At 38.1% G+C, this 15381-nt stretch overlaps 1 protein-coding gene across 2 annotated transcripts in view; it reads left to right on the top strand.

The window, feature by feature from the left end:
• rreb1b (ras responsive element binding protein 1b) overlaps positions 1–15381 on the top strand; it is a 59093-nt gene that overhangs the window by 19030 nt on the left and 24682 nt on the right. For both annotated transcript variants that reach the window (XM_015602099.3, XM_049478537.1), the window contains exon 2: positions 3160–3257. The gene's annotated coding sequence lies outside the window, so the exon portion shown is untranslated. The remainder of the gene's footprint in view (positions 1–3159; positions 3258–15381) is intronic.

Raw genomic sequence — 15381 nt, 5'->3', positions numbered from 1 at the left:
GCCAGCAGCCTGCACTTGCCTGTGCCACTCAAGCTGGGATGCAGGAGCACAGTGAGCTCACAGTGAGCCACTCCTCACACACTCCAGCACTTTCTACTCCCATTCAACACGATTCACACTCACTGAATCTAGACAGATGTAAAGCTGGAAACAAATGTCTGTTACATTACATATAAAGTTGCTCGCTGTCAATCAAAACATTTTTTCTATTTTTCACTTTTTTTTTTTTTTTACATAATGCGAATCTGAAAGCTGTACATTGTGGCACAATGTGAGCATTGGGGTCAATGAAAATGCTCCAAAATTATTTGGATTTAATCCGTATATTTGTTTAACTTTCATTGAAAGTTATCCTTTTTAAGCAAAACCATCAAATAAATGCCAAACCATATATAAAAAATTCTAAGTGTTAATTTGACCTTTTGACCAGTTATTTAGTAAAGAAAAATTTAGTAAACACTTTTTTTGTTATGATTTTAAATTTGTCATAAAGTTAATGCATCCAGAATGTATTGTTCACATAATAAATGAATAATAAACAAAATATTCAAACTTAATTATGTAAAACATAAAATGTATAAAATTTTACTTCAGAAATGTCAATCTTTTTTTGTGTTGCCTTTGTATGCAATTGTTAATTAAAATTATATATAAATTGGTAAATTGCACAATTTTGTGCATAATACATGTAGCAAAAAACAGTATTTTCTCTAGGGATGCATTGATTGTAATATTTGTCAATACAGAATAATTAATAATTATTATTATTTTTTTTATTTTAAATGATTCATTCAATATGTATAGAAATATGCATGGAATTATATCCTCGGTTTTAAAAGGTTATTTTTCTTTATTTTTCTCCTGTGAACGGTTTTTAAGTGTTTTGTTTGCTTCACTATACCCATATCCATATCACTTAATCTGCATTTTTTTTAGAATGTTGAATTGGGCCATTTTGTCCAAAGACAAGTCTTATGCATTGTTTTAATTGCGTAGTGTGATTAAATCTTATTTTTTTTAGTATGTCACTATTTTATAAGGTGTTACAGTATTTTAAACAACTTAAACGCATAATCTCTTCAGATTTGTTTATGATGGAATTTGATCAGATTTCATGATGCTCTGAAAACATTTCTAAAGAATATTACTAAATCTTTCAGCTCAAAAATCTCAGTCTTTTATTGGTCTGTGAGTGATGATGACAGGAAAAGACCAGCATCAAATCCAGTGTGTGCTTTTTCTTTTCTGTAAGGTGTGGGGTTGGGATTGAATTAGCTTGCTTTTGCCCACTCGTAATCCCCTAATCCCATCCATCTGCCTCCCTCTCTCTCTCACTCCATAGCCCTCTCACCCACATCCCTCATCTGAGCTGTTTCTCCATCCTCTCTTCTATCCCTTCATTATCTCTCTCTCTCTCCCTCTGCCTATCTCGCTCTCTTTAAATCCCTTTTGTGCTTGCGTTATAGCGTCAGTGATGGCGTGTCTTACGAGTGCCGATGGCGGTGGCCGCCTCTCTTCCAGAAAAGGAAACTTGGCAGGCCACCTGGCTTTGATGTGTAGTGCAGTGGCAGGAAGTTTCAGTTTACCAGCTTAACAAGACCGACAAGAGGGCTTCAGGCTGAGCTCTCCCATTACTACCATCCCACCAAACACAGACACACTGGGATGAGGTCACTCTCACTATTGGTCTTGCAACCTTTGCAAATTAGAGTCAAACATGACCCTGATTTAGGTGTAAATTTATAGCTATGGACCAATGACTAGTGCCTCTGCTGGCTGGTTGTAGTATGATGTGAAGCTCCACCCATCCCCATGCGCTTCAGTTACAGAACAGCTCATTTTCCTTCCGTCTGTTCCTCCTTCAAACTATCTTTCCATTTCTAGTGTCTAATTTTAATTTCACTGTTTTTGTTGTTTCACTAATTTCTTAATTTCTATGAAACCACAGCTTTCTACAGTATTTTCTACTGTTTTCTAAAGTAGTAAACTAAAGCCTGTTATGCCTGAAGAGGGGTGTTCTTATAAAGAGCTGTTTTTTGCTTGACAAATATCTTATCACTCTTTAGAACTTGTTCATACCAACTGGTTTAATTACCCTCTTTTGTTTAATGTCAAATACTTCTTATAGCTGCATTTTTATCATTTTTTTTACCATGTTTTGCCATGATTTATCGTGTTTTAGCATGTTTTTACTACTTACCATGTTTTATTGTTTTACCTTTTTTTATATTTTACTGTCTTTATCATATTTTTTTCCGATTTTTTTCTTTTACCACTATTTAATGTTTTACCATGTTTTACAGTGTTTTACCATGTTTTATCATTTTTTTTTACATTTTTATTGTTTTAGCACATTTTTATATTTTACCATATTTTTACCATGTTTTTCCATGGTTATACCCAGTTTTTACCATGTTTTTACCATGTTTTACTGTGTTTTACCATGTTTTATCATTTTTTAAAACTTTTTTTGTTTTAGCACTTTTTCATATTTTACCATATTTTTACCATGTTTACCATGTTTTACTGTGTTTTACCATGTTTTATCATTTATTCATTTTTATTATTACAGTTTATTCTTCATATTTTACCAATTTTTTTTACCATGTTTTACCGTGTTTTTACCATGTTTTATCATTTTTATCCATTTTTATTGTTTTGTCACTTTTTCATATTTTACCATGTTTTAACCATGTTTTACTGTTTTTTACCATGTTTTTTCATTTTTTTCCATTTTTATTGTTTTAGTACTTTTTCAAATTTTACCATGTTTTACCGTGTTTTTACCTTTTTCATCTTTTTCATTTTTGTTGTTTTACCACTGTTTTATATATTTTACCATGTTTTTACTATGTACCATATTTTTATTATTACGTTACTGTGTTTTTGTTTAATATTTCTTGCCTTGTTTTTTTTTTTTATATTTTACTATGTTTTTACTCATTACCGTGTTTTTACCATATTTTTATTGTTTTGCCATGTTTTTAAAATTTTATCATGTTTTTTCTCTTGGGTCAGGACAAGGGAGAGGAGTAGTTGGATCAGGAAAAGGGAGAGGGACAGTGATAATGCTATGTTTAAAGGTTTTGGCAGGACTGTTGTTTTTGATGATGATGATTATGATAATGATGATAATGATTGTGTGTGTTTCTCTTGCAGTATTAGCAGAGGCTGATGTTGCTCACCTCTCACCTCCGTGTCCCTGTGGCCTGTGCCTCTGTGACCCCCTGACGTGTTTAGCCCTGATCTCAAAACTGGTAAGTATGTCAAACACCTGTCCCAACTGACTGTCCCAACTGTGTGTGTGTGTGTGTGTGGCTTGTAATAGGTCATCTTGTGGTTGCAGATGAATAGAAGCTCCATACACTTCTTACTCCATTACCTCAGAGGCTGCTTTTAATTCCTGCTGAACATAATGTGAAACAGAATGCTTGTAGACACTAACTTGACTAGTCCCTGTAGCTAAATATTGCCAACAGAATATGACCAATTATTCTGTACACCATTCAATTGGTACCATTCCTAGAGGTGTATAAAGCCCCCCAAGCATTGAGCTGTGGAGCAGTGGAACCGAGGACTAATTGAAAAATGATTCTCTGGAATGATGGTGCTTTATCTAATACATATGTGATGATTTAGGATGATGATCATACAGAATAATGAAATTACATTATTAAAATGTTGAAAACTCTGCATTTCAATATTTAATAATGTAATTTCATTATTCTGGATGATCATCAATAATCAGAATCAGAATGGAATTGAATCAGGATGAGGTCAGATACAGGTGCAGGGGCTGAGGGTGATGTCTCTGTTCCAGTCTGACAGTGTGTGTTTGGAGGTTCTGGAGATGTTGCTCAATCTCTCTGTGTTCTCTTCAGTGTGTGTGTGCTCAGTGACTGCTCATTCCAGACACTCCCTGATCCACACAGCTCTTGGGATGCACTGTGAGAGCAGAGCTGCTCGTCTGCATGTAGCTGCATTCAGTATTGCTAGAGGTGTAAGGTAGTCGTGTGAGTTGGTATCGAACACACACTAAGAGTGTGTTTACACCTGGAAGTCTGGAGTCATCAAGGTTCATTTGTTTGATGCACTACATTTATTTAGTCTGGATAGTTTTGGATTGTTCTCAAACTGCAGTTTAGAAGAACTTTGCTGCATCCTGTCATCTACATCTATGTAGTCTTGTGTCTCTCTCTATACTTTACAATGATTTTTGTGCTGTCAATTTGGCAAGTTGCCCTTTCAGGTGTGTGCATCACACAACAGAGTGAGAATGACTGATCATCCTCTAATGAACGAATAATTACCAAAGACGTAGTGCTGGGACCTTATTGTAACTATTAATGTTATTTTTCTTATTTTTCTTAAACTTTATCTTGGATAAAATGCAATGTGGAGCAAAAACTGTAAGGACTTGGATGCAAGGTACAGTAGATGTGAAAGCAAAAAATACCATGACAATCAATGGCCTGATGGTGGCGCTATAGCAAAACATTATATATTTTTAACTTCTGAACCATAAATCCTACTCTCCAAATTCTTTTTTAGCCTTTTTTTTATAATTTAATTTCGAATTTTTATCCCATTTTCTCCCCAACTTACATGGCCAATTACCCAACCCACTCATTAGGACTCCCCCTATCACTAGTCATGCCCCATCACCAGAAGGTTGTAGACTAGCACATGCCTCCTCCCATACACGTGAGGTCAGCCACCGCCTCTTTTCCAACTGCTGCTGATGGTTCCGATACCTCAGCTCACAGACGTCTTGTGCTGCTGGACATCACCCAGTGATGTGGGAAGAGAGCGCATCTACCCACCCAGAGAGAGCAAGGCCAATTGTGCTCTCTCGGGGCTCTGGCAGCTAATGGCAAGCTACATGAACAGGATTCAAACCAGCGATTTCCAAATCATAGTGGCAGCACTTAGCCCGCTGGACCACTCGGAGCCCCGGTTTGTGGCTTTTAAAAAAAAATTTATCTTGCTCATTTACCATGAAGGACAGATAGGCCTTCAGGAGGCTCACTAAACCTTTGTAGCTGTACTTTAACTGCCAATTGCTGCATGTGGCTATATTTACTTTATTTTTTGTTTATAAATAAGGGTTAATCTACAGTTACAGTAGATACAGAAGTAATAAGCATGGGCTATTGAACCCATACTGCTGCATGATGTGCATACGCTCAAAGGGGAATCTGATTTTGCCACAATACTGGTTCTTTGTTCCTCTGTGTTGTTTAATGGGTGACTATAGCCTGTCTCAGTTTCCTGTAATTGGTCTGGAAATCAAAACTATAAAAGTCCTTTTAAACTGATGGGACGCTGGTGAGCATCTCATGGAGTAAGTCGCACTTTAGTTAGCCTCTCCGCCTTTACTGAAATAAATACTGAAATTTTCACTTTTTTTGATACGAATGCAGTGGTGACAAGTTGCTGAAACGACAGGAATGAGTAAATCTAAGAAAAACATGAAAAAAGCGCAAACTCCATTGCCCAGCGACGAGGAAGACTCACTAACGGACTCCAAGCTAACTAGCTTTAGCGACCATGCTACCGCCGCTAACCGAGTCCGTGTCCAGGGCGAATCAGTAGAGCCGCAGGGGGAAGGAGAAGATTTCTCTGCTAAAAACATTCTTTTGGCGATTAAAAAGCTGGACTCTTCTATGAACGCTCGGTTTAATGTGCTAGAGGCGTCGATATCTGCAGTTCAGACAGCTCTGGAAACAAACTCATCCCGTCTGACAAGTTTGGAAGAGACCTGTTCCGGGCATGATACTCGCATCTCCCATCTTGAACAGCTCTGTGCCAACTTAACGGGCGAGAATAAGAATCTCAAATCAAAAATCACTGACCTGGAGGGAAGGTCGAGAAGGCAAAACATCAGAATTGTAGGTCTTCCAGAGAACGCCGAGAAGGGCAATCAAACGCGGTTCGTGTCCGAAATGCTACCTATGGTTCTTGGGCAGGTAAACTTCCCCCACGGGGTGAAAGTAGACAGGGCACACCGGATTGGAGCCCCATCGAATACGAAGCCGCGTACGATGATCGCAAGGATACATCATGACTCAGTGAAAATGGAAATACTGCGCATATCGCGCGCACAAAGCCCACTGACATTCAATGGAGTACGCGTCAGTATCTTCCCCGACATCCCTCAGGAAATAACGAGCCAGAGAAAACAGTTTGACGGTGTGAGGGAGAAGCTGAAGGCCAGAGGAATTAAGCACGGATTTCTTTTTCCAGTGCGCCTCATCTTCACCTACGAAAAGACGACCAAGATATTTTCAACGGTTCGTGATGCTGAGGAATACGTCGACAATTTGGCACCTTGAACATTCACGTATACGGTACATCTTGGTAAGAGTGTCTTCACATTTGTCTTTGAACTTTGAGGAGTGCATGGGAAAACCATCGGACAGTTTATCTGAGATGAACGATTGCTAAAACACACCAAATTATCACTGCCTCTGGAACCTGATTTAAAGTAAGATCACTGTGTTTCACGTTTTTCTGCTTTGTAAGTGAAGTATTAATGTTTATCTGAAAGGCGAGAGAGGAGCTGAGGAAGCTTCAAGTTTTTCTGTTTATGCTGGACAGCAGTCTCTCAGCTGTTATGGGTCGTTGTAGTGCTCGTTCTATGTTTGAATTGGGCATACTGGATAGGGATGTAGGGTTTTTTTTTTTCCTTTTTTTTTTTTGCAGCCGCTACTTATTACAAATATAACAACTTACTTGCTTAGTTTATAATGGTGAACCCTAACTCACACTTAAAAATAGTGACTTGGAATGTTCGTGGGTTAAATAGTGTTCTTAAAAGATCTAAAGTTTTTTCCCATTTAAACTCATTACACACAGATATAATGTTTCTACAGGAAACTCATATAAAACATTCTGATGCTCACAAACTGAGGTGTAAATGGATCGGTCAAATGTATCATTCGACTTTTTTGACAAAAGCTCGGGGTGTGTCCATATTAATACGAAAAAATATACCCTTTGAACATCTCCTCACTAAAAAGGACCCTAACGGTAGATATTTAATTGTTACTGGCATTATTTTATCTCGGCATGTTACTTTTTTGAATTTATATGCTCCAAATTTTGATGACCCCAGTTTTTTTCGGTCAGTCTTCAAATTGTTACCTGATATGGCTACAACACATTTAGTCATAGGAGGAGATTTTAATTGTGTTCTTGATCCCTTTATGGACAAACAATCTCCACCCGCTGGTAGCCCCTCTAATTCAACCACTGTTCTAAATAAGCTTATTCAGTCGTTGAACATAGTTGATATCTGGAGACTTCAAAATCCCACGGGCAAAGATTTCTCATTCTTTTCTAATGTCCATAAGACACATTCCAGAATTGATTACTTTTTAATTGACTCTAAGTTAGCAACATTAGCCTCTTCCTCTGACTATCATAGCATACTGATATCCGACCATTGCCCAGTTAGTGTATCTATTGACTTTGGGGTTGAAAAAGCTAAATATTCTTGGCGTTTTAATCCTAATTTACTTCACGAAAAGGGTTTTCAGGAATATTGTTCTGCGCGTATTGTGGAATACCTTGACTTCAATGACACAGGGGAAACATCTGATTCAACATTATGGGAGGCTTTTAAGGCAGTTATGAGAGGTCACATTCTATCTTATGAAGCCGAATTGAAAAAACAGAAACGCAAGAGACTATCAGAGATAGAGTTGCAGTTCTCTACTCTTGAGCAGGAATTTCGAAAATCAGCATCCCAATCCACTCTCGCAAGTATAATGAAACTGAAATACGAATATAATAATATATTATCAAGCCAGATAAAAACTCTGTTACTGAAGGTGAAACAGAAGCACTTTGAACTAGGAAATAAACCAAGCTGTCTCTTATCGTACCAGCTTAGAGGCCTACAAAAAAGCAGAGCAGTTTTAAAAATTAAAAACCGTTCAGGATACTTGACCACTAAACTTTCAGAGATCAATAAATGCTTCAAGGAATATTATCAAGAGCTGTACACCTCTAAGAGCACTACAGATATTTCAGTGATTACAAATTTCCTTAAATCTCTTAATCTACCAAAACTAGACACTGTGGCCAGGGAAAAATTAAATGCAGAGATAACATTAAATGAGGTGTCTACAGCTATTAATGTTTCTTTAAATGGCAAAGCACCCGGGCCAGATGGCTTTAGCATTGAGTTTTACAAAGCCTTCTGTAAGCAGATAAGTCCACTCTTACTGAGAATGTTTCAGGACTCCATTAAAAATAATAAATTACCAGAGACGCTTTACTTGGCAAATATATCTTTATTTCTTAAAAAGGATAAAGAAGAGGTGGATCCATCATCGTATAGACCTATCTCCCTTCTTGGGAGTGATCTAAAATATTCACCAAGATTCTGGCTGGTAGACTTAATGAATGCATTTCTTCTATTATACATCAGGATCACACTGGCTTTATAAGCGGAAGATTTTCCTTTTTTAATGTACGTCGACTCCTGAATATTGTATATAAAAAACATGAAAAACATGATAGAGTAGCGATTCTAGCTTTAGATGCAAACAAGGCATTTGATCAAGTCGAATGGAAATATATTCTAGCTGTCATAGAAGAATTTGGACTGGGTCAAACCTTCACCTCATGGGTTGAAATGTTGTACCTCTGCCCTAAGGCCTCTATACTTATAGTTCTCCCTCTTTTTCTCTTTTTCGAGGCACACATCAGGGCTGCCCATTGAGTCCATTAATTTTTGCTCTAGCAATGGAACCTTTAGCATTGGCCATTAAAAGCCACCCACTCATAACTCCTGTGCGCCTTGGTGGGATAGAACATCAGATTTCTCTGTACGCAGATGATGTCCTTCTCTATCTTTGTGATCCAGAACAGTCCATACTGCCTTTGCTTAAACTTATAAAAGATTTTGGTCATCTGTCTGGATACACAGTGAATTGGGCAAAAAGTCAATATATGCCACTATATGACAGTGACAATTTAAATTTTCTGAATGTGCTACCCTTTAAAGTTACAGATAAAATAAAGTACCTTGGTATTACAGTACCAAGAGACTTTAAACTGATTTATGATTTAAATTACAAGATAATGTTTGACAATCTTAAAAGTAACACAGAGAGAGTACTCCCACTCTCCTTGATGGGTAGGATTAATGCAATCAAAATGGTAATTCTTCCAAGATTTTTGTATTTATTTCAATTTTTTTTAAAAATTTGGACTCTATGATTATGCCTTTTATTTGGGGATACAAAGGTCATCGTATATCCAAAAAACATCTTTGCAAACCCAGAGACATAGGGGACTAGCCTTACCTTGTTTTCAGTATTATTACTGGGCAGCGAATGCAAGGGTGCTAACTTATTGGACTAATGCTTACCCGGATGAGACCCATGTTTGCACCCCAGCGTGGTTAGTCATAGAGCAGAATATTACAGCTGCTTCTCTTCCATCTTTATTGTTTGCAGGTAGAAAACCTTTTGGTCCTATTATGAAAGAGAATCCTATAGTAGCAAATTCATAAAAAATTTGGTACCAAATTAAAAAAGCACTTGCTCTCCCTGAAACCTGTATTATGGCCCCTATTGCTTATAATCATGCTTTCCTCCCATCACTAACAGATAAAGTCTTTCAAAAGTGGAAAGCAAGAGAGGGATTATTAACTTAGAAAAACTATATGTTGACGGTATTTTTGCCTCATTCTCTCAACTAAAATTGAAGTTTGATCTACCCGCATCTCATTTTTTTCGATATTTACAACTACGTAGTTATGTCAAGGCCAATTTTGAGTGTTTTGAAAAATATAGCCCTCAGAATATTTTTTATTCACTCTTGACAATAGATCCAGACAGCAGGGGGTTGGTTTCAAGGTTTGTTGACCACTTTCAAAAAATGGGCATTCCATCCACCCAAAGCTTAAAAGAGCAGTGGGAAGAAGAGTTGGGAATAGAAATATTAGATGACTTTTGGGCAAAATCGTTACAAAGTATTCAGTCATGTTCTATAAATACAAGTTATCAGTTAATTCAGTACAAAGTACTGCATAGATTACATTATTCCCAAACAAAACTACATTCTATCTATGCAGATGTGTCTCCTTTATGTGCTAAATGCAAGAGTCAAAATGGCACCTTAGCCCATCTGTTTTGGTCCTGTCCTAATTTACAGAATTTTTGGTTACAAGTGTTTTATTGCTATGCCACAGCATATAAAATCTCCCTTTCCCCAGATCCTCTAGTTGCTATTCTAGGCTGGTCATCAGCTATAGAACAACATGATGATTATTGTACAATACAAGCAATCCAACATGACATGGTTATAGCCAAGAAGACAAGTTTACTGGTCTGGAATATAGAAACGGCACCCAAATACGAGACGTGGCTTTCTGAACTACTTAGTACACTGCATATGGAGAAGATAAGATATGAACGTGAGGGGAAGTTTGCTAAATTCGGGAAGATTTGGAACCCCCTTCTTATGTATGTAGATGACCAACAAGACCAAACTAGCAATGCCTAAAGGGAAAACGCATAAGAAGTGTGCTGCCTTTTTCTTTTTTCTTTTTTTAAGAACTACGAATGGGATGGGGTCTGTGGGGAGGGGGGGTGTGGGTGGTAGGGGTGAGTGGGTGGTTGAGTGGGCGGGAAGGTAAGTGGGTGGGAGAGTAGATGGGAAGTTTGTAAAACTGTTGTTTGTAAAAGTTCTAATTTGTATTCAAAGCTGTAAAATTTAAATAAAATATATAAAAAAGTCCCTTTAAACTGCAAATAAACCATGGTTCAGCTAACCCAGACTTAAGTCCGCCTCTTTTGTTCAGACCAGTTTTTGCTCCTTTGGTCCGGACTGTGGTTTCACTGCGCCTTTTTGTCCGGACCGTACTGCATTTTTATGTTTGTAAATCACTGTCACTACTTTAATATTTGTACTGCTGATGATTAGAGGGCTAAACCATGCAAATGACCCTTCTAGGTAGTCATAAAATGTTTGTGTGTGTGTATGTGTGTGTTTGTATGCTGTGAGCAATCACAGATGTTTTTGATGTCTACTGTGATTATCTGCCATAATGCATATTTTAAATTCCTCTACCTCTCTCTGTTACAGTAAGAGGCGAAGCTTGATAGACACTTGGGACACTGACACTTTATTGCTTTATTGCTACACTCATTGCTGAAATATGTGTGCAAATGCACATGCACACACAGCTTGTCTAGTCTGTGTAGTATTGCCAAAAGAATAGGACTCTCTGAAGCGGATAATCATGCAGCAGTTAAACCATGGTGTCTGTAGAAATTTGATTATCTGAAAAAAAGTGTTTAATTTGATTTGAAATGTCTCAAAGCCACAGGCAGTAAGTAAATTCTGTTTTTATGTATTTATTTATTTATTTATTTTATTATTTGAGCAAGAATAAACTGTAAACCGGTTGACAACCCCATTTTTGCACAGTGTATGAAAATAGTTGTTGTGTAAAACAACTGTTTTTTACAAAATATAGGAATCAAAGTTTACTTTAAGGTCTATAAACTTAATAATTTTGTGGTGGGCTCCGAGTGGTTCAGCAGACTAAGGCAATGCAGTATAATCGAGAGATCGCTGGTTTGAATCTCCGGCATCAGCAGCTGGAGTCTGAGAGAGCACAATTGGTCTTACTCTCTTTGGGTGGGTAGATGCCGCTGTCTCCCCCCACATATAAATCCTAAGGTGATGTTGGTGAGCACAGGCATCTATTAGCTGATGTATTGGAGCTGGCTTCCTGCACTTTCCTCTAAGCTACTCGGCAATGCTACAAACTCAGCAGTTCAAAAAGAGGTGGTTGCTGTCTTTACATGTATTACTAGTCATGGGGAAGTGCAGCTGAGTGGGTGGAATATTCGGCATAACTAAATTAAGGAGAAAAGTGTCCTAAAAATGTAATTATTATAAAACACATTGAATTTAATTTACCTGCGAAAACTCTGTAAACGTATGAACTTACAGGGCAGGTCACAGTCACTATGGGGCAGTTGGTTCAGATCATACAGAGCTACTGAAAAGTGCTGCTGTAGAGCAGCTGTGCAAAGGGATTTGAGTGAGGGATGTAAAATGGGGGGCGATGTGTAAGATGGAGGGTGATAGCAGGACGAGATCACTGCAGCAGCAGTGATGGGTGTGTGTGTGTGCTTGAGTGTGTGTGTGTGTGTGTGCTTGAGTGTAAGGGAATTAGAAGAAGGGAAGGAGGAGAATGGCTCAGGCATTCCCCAGGCCTTCCCAGCCACCACACCAAACAGGAAATGCACAAGTTCCCTGCACTGAGACAGAGAGAGAGAGCGAGGGAGACAGAGAGACGGAGACTTTCCATTCCTTTGTGTTGTTAGAAAACACTGAGCTGAAAATGAAAGTCTTGAGTCATACAGTACAGGTGTGCTTGCGTCTGTGTGCGCGTGTGTGTTTTTGTGGGAGTTTTCTGGGAAAATTTTCACAACCCCTAATGCCTGTACATCTCTCACTGAGAGAACAATTCACAGGAACGTGTAGGTGTGTCAAATCAAAGTTTGTCATACACACTCATACACTGTACAACTAATAATGAAATGCTTTGATGACTGTCTGATCATGCAATACGAGATAAAAAAAAGAGAAATAATAGCTTAAATATACAAAATGACATGAGGAGAAAAAATGTATGAGAAGGTCAGAAAAAAATGCAGAGAGTGCCGTCCCTATAGTCAGTTTCATTACAGCTAAGCAGTGGTTTTTGTTGGTGGTTGCTACGGTGGTGTTGTGGCATAGGAGTTGATTTTTAAGGTGTTGCTATAATATAGGAGTTGGCTGGCTGGTTCAAGGAATCGTTGGTTAATTGATTCAAGGTTCAAGGAATCGTTGGTTGGTTGGTTTAAAGAATCATTGGCTGGTTGGTTGGTTTAAGGAATCATTGCTTGGTTGGTTGGTTTAAGGAATCATTGCTTGGTTGGTTGGTTTAAGGAATCATTGCTTGCTTGCTTGGTTGGATTAAGGAATCGTTGGTTGGTTGGTTTAAGGAATTATTGGTTTATTGGTTTAAGGAATCATTGGTTGGTTGCTTGCTTAAAGGAATCATTGGTTGGTTGGTTGGTTTAAGGAATCATTGGTTGGTTGGTTGGTTTAAGGAATCATTGGTTGCTTGGTTGGTTTAAGGAATCATTGGTTGGTTGGTTGGTTGGTTTAAAGAATTATTGATTGGTTGGTTGGTTGGTTGGTTCAAGGAATCATTGGCATCTGCTGATATGACCAATATTTCAAACTGACTTTTGCTGACCTATTTTTTGTATGCCTTAAATTACCAAGCATAATTTTATTGATTTTGAGGTTAATTATTATTTATTTTTAGTAGTTTTAAAATGTATAAAATTTTGACAAGCAGATAAATGTATAAGGAGTGGCAGATTCTGCTTTACAAAAAAATAGTACAGCAATTCTATTAATTTTTTGGACCACATCATGTGGTGATTTTTTTTGCACTTTTTGTAATGAAATGGGTCAATTGGGTCAAAGCACTGATGATATCCTGACATATTATTTATTATTTATTAAGGTACATATGATACAGATTTACATCCCGGTTCTTCACTGCTTGAGACACTGGCTTGCACTGTATGCCTGTGAACTTCTGCCACCCTTCACCTCCTCCTCTTTTCTTTAGTCACAATCTACAAATACTCCTCCTTTCTTCATTCTAAGGCTCCCCATGCTTGTTGTTTTTTGATAACGCAGCCTCCCAAGTCCCATCCAAGACCCTGTCTCTCTTTTTTTAAATTCCCCCAGCCCTGCCCATCCTGCTCAGAACTTTCCCCCTATTTCATTGTAGTGCTCTGCATCTGTTGTGGTTGGCTGTGGTGGATAATTAATTAATGTATAGCAATAGAGCCTCTCCTTCACCACATGGATGCCTGGCTAATAACAGCCCATTAATCCTCTGCTAATCCGCAGATCTGCGCTGTAGTGCTATCTCAGCGCCTGGCTGTGCTGTGCCCCAATGATGCGAGTAGGGCTAAGCAGTGTGATGTCATTATTGTAATAAATTATGTGATGTTACACTTCTGTGAGAATACTGATGGTTTTACACACTGTGTTTAAATGTTTCTGGACACTTACATGGGTCAGTTTGACCCGGTGTATGTTTAATTATCCAAGATGTCTGAAACCAAAAAAAATCCTAACAAAAAGGGTGGAGAAATAAGAGACCACTTAAAAATTATGAGTTTCTTTGATTTTACCAAACTGAAAACCTCTGGAATATTATCAAGAGGAAGATGGATGATCACAAGCTATAAAACAAAGCTGAACTGCTAGAATTTTTGCATCAGGAGTGGCATAAAGTTATCCGAAAGTAGTGTGTAAGACTGGTGGAGGAGAACATGCCTAGATGCATGAAAACTGTGATTAAAAACCAGGGTTATTCCACCAAATATTGGTTTCTGAACTTTTATGTTTAGAAATTTTATGAATATGAACTTGTTTTCTTTGCATTATTTGAGGTCTGAAAGTGCATCTTTTTTGTTATTTCAGTAAATGCTCTAAATATTTTTTATATGGAATTTAGGACAAATGTCTGTAGTTTATAGAATAAAACAATGTTTATTTTACTCAAACATATACCTATAAATAGCAAAATGAAAGAATCTGATTCAGAAACTGTAGTAGTCTCTAGAATCTTTTTCCAGAGCTGTATTTCTCACTTTGATGGTGTAGGGGGTGTGTGTAAGAGAGAGAGCCTGATGCTGCTCTTCATGTGCAGCAATGGATATGGGTGGGGCAGTAGCTTTCTTCTCCAGTGCATAGAGCAGTGCTTGTGAAGAATGAATATGGTCTCCTCCTTTTTTTTTGTTCTACATTAAGGATGATTGTTTAAGAGGGGGATCAGAGCAAGTCATACCCGGTGGAGTACGTGCGCACAGCCGCACACACACAACATCGCAAAGAAAGCAGCAGCAGCAGCAGTCCTCCCTCCACTGCTCTCTAAGCCACTTCCTGCTTTTGACTCTCAACCCAACCTCCCCCCAACTGCTGCTGTTCTTCTCTCCAGCCTGTGTGCAGTCTCACTCAGCAAGCAGCTGACAGTCCGGCCTCCTCTGAGTGCTTGCATCTCTCTCGCTCTCTTTCTCTCTCTCACGCTCTTTCCCTGTATCACTCTTTCTACTTGCATGTTCTTTGGGGGATTATTTGGCCTTACCGCACCCTGTATTGTACATTTGTACTGTGAAAGAATTTATATACATTTAAATACATTTAGGACAGAATTTTAGAACTAGTGTTGAACAATGCCATTTAGGATGATCCATTGTGGCTGATCCGCTGTTGTAGGCTTCATAATAGGAGTCCCCATGCTAGATTGTGTTAATGAAAAGATGTGTACTAAAGTTA

This window comes from Astyanax mexicanus, chromosome 4 (genome assembly GCF_023375975.1).
Source record: "Astyanax mexicanus isolate ESR-SI-001 chromosome 4, AstMex3_surface, whole genome shotgun sequence".
NCBI classification, from domain to species: Eukaryota; Metazoa; Chordata; class Actinopteri; order Characiformes; family Acestrorhamphidae; genus Astyanax; species Astyanax mexicanus.
This window is presented reverse-complemented; position numbering and strand designations above follow the sequence as displayed.